Source organism: Glycine max, chromosome 19 (genome assembly GCF_000004515.6).
Source record: "Glycine max cultivar Williams 82 chromosome 19, Glycine_max_v4.0, whole genome shotgun sequence".
NCBI lineage: Eukaryota > Viridiplantae > Streptophyta > Magnoliopsida > Fabales > Fabaceae > Glycine > Glycine max.
The window spans coordinates 2,949,517-2,951,878 of record NC_038255.2 but is presented as its reverse complement, the minus strand read 5'-3'; the positions used below and the strand labels follow the sequence as shown (position 1 = coordinate 2,951,878).

General features: G+C 36.5%; 1 protein-coding gene across 1 annotated transcript in view; it reads left to right on the top strand.

The window, feature by feature from the left end:
• The window catches only part of LOC102664952 (uncharacterized), an 8,588-nt gene that overhangs the window by 2,491 nt on the left and 3,735 nt on the right, over positions 1-2,362 (top strand). The gene's annotated exons all lie outside the window — the stretch shown is intronic.

Below are 2,362 nucleotides of genomic sequence, written 5' to 3'. Positions count from 1 at the left end.
TTTTAAAAAACCGAATGTTAAATTCTCACAAACAACATCGTTATTTAAAACCGATGTTAAATTCCACATTTACATCCGTTTTAAAATACCGATGTTGTAAGTGGAATTTAACATCGGTTTTTAAAATAACCGATGTTGATAGTGACATTTAACATCGATTTTTTAAAAAACCGATGTTGATATGTAAATTTATAACTTTTTTTTTCTTCATAATTCTTATCATATAAATAGCCGATGTTATATTTATTAGTTAACATCGATTTTAAAAAACCGATGTTAACGATACTACTTTCCACATCGGTGCTTTCAACATCGGTTAATAACCGATGTTAAAAGTTTTAAATAACCGATATAAAAACTTTATTTTCTAGTAGTGTAAGAGTACTAGTTTATCCCTTGGAAACATGCTTTACCTCCTTGTAATTAAGCTCCTTCGTAAAGAGGAGTAAAACCCACTGTAATATTATGGTTGGAAAAATTATGCAGGGAAGATATACATTTGTGATCCAAGTGTGAGTTCTAATGAATATTTTTTCCTACTCTTCTTGGCTGAAGAAGATATTTTAATATATTTAATGTCTTTTTCTATCCATTGTTAGTTTAAATCAATACAATTGACTATATAAGGCACAAAAGAAATCATTTGGAGCCCTCGCTTGATAGAAGACAATAAATATAAATTTAAGGTGAGAAGAAAAAATATTAAGATGTCTCTTGAATAAGTACATATAAAACTTTCATTTGCATTACCGACACATTATTAAATATGCAAATTTCGATGAACAACTTAATCAAGTGCATTCATACCATACGATGTTCACATTTACAAAATTATGGGTTGTTTGGCCTTATTTTAAAAATTGAAAAAATACTAACATCATCATAGACGAAAGAAATGAAAGCACTTATGCAATCATATAGCTCCAAACACATGCAAAGTGAATTTCCATTGTTTATTTTTGGCAAAATTGCACTTTTGGTCCCCCAATTTTACCCCAATTTCGCGTTTGGTCCCCCGATAATTTAATTCACAAATTTGGTCCCCCATTTTTATAAACTCCTACAATGTTGGTCCTAGATGCCCCAATCGAACGTTGACCGTTAACCTCAGACGTTGACTGCCACGTGTCAACGTCTGAGTGGTTCCCTAGAAAGGCTTGCATTTTTTTACCCTGCAGTGGTAAAATTTAATTATGCTGAGGATAACTCAAAAAGCAATTTTTTTATTAACCCTAACCCTAAGGTATTTGGAAGGGCAGTCTCGAAAACCGCAAACTTCAAATGTTATCGTGAAGCAGCCGCCGTGGGTGAAGGTGCTTGAAGAGTCAGTGTTGATCCTAGGAACATGGACGAGGCTTATGTTTTCAAGTAAGTTATTTTATTTGTAGGTTTGTTTGTGGAAGTGGTCCACATAGTTTAGGGTTTTGTTTTGTGTTTGTGCATGCTCGTCAAGGAAGTGGTTTTGGTTAATTTGTGTGGTGGTCATGTGTTTATAGTTTTGTGTGCTTGTGTGGGGTTTGTTGGTGGTTAAATTGTGCGTAAAGGTTTGTTTATTTGTGTTGAGTTGTCGGGGTCCACGAAGCTTTATTTGTTTTATTTTGTTGTTGTGTTCCGTTGGAGGTGTGGTCCCGATATTATTTTTTTTTGTTGTGGTGGACCCTTGTTGTTGTAAAATCGGAAACATGAATGGTTGTTTTGTTTTTGTCGTTGTGGTCTTGATAACTGCTAAAAAATTGTATTTTGATAGTAGAAAATCAAGCAAAATTGTCTTTAAAAATAATTATTTAGCTGTTATTTGCGCTTAAATATTAAAGAATTGATGTTTTGTTGAATTTTGGTTGCATATATAAAAACTAGAGGTGTAACAAGCAAAAAAGCCAAAAAAATTGAAGAAAAGAAGAAAATTTGGAGTAGGCCCAGCCCAATACGTGCGCTTAGCGCGCGTCACGTGCTAAGTGAGGCATTAAGCTCGAGAGTTGTCATGTGTGTTGAGCGCGCAATAGGCGCTAAGTGCGCATAACTGAAATAGAACGCGCTAAGCCTACGATCCAATAGAAGAACGCGCTAAGCCTACAGCACGCGCGCTAAGCCTGCGATCCAACAAAAGCACGCGCTAAGCCCGCGATCCAACAGAAACACGCGCGCTAAGTGCGCGATCTACACGCGCTGAGCGAGGGGGTGCCAGGCTAAGCGCGCCTACAAAGGCCCAAAGCCCACTTCAGCAGCTATAAATATAGAGTCAGCCAAATGGGGAAGACACAGAACACACCACCACAGAATCCCCTTTGGGGGAAATCATTTTCTCCCTTTCTTTCTTTCTTTCACCTTTTTTCTCATTGTAAGCCCTCAATGCCATGAGTGC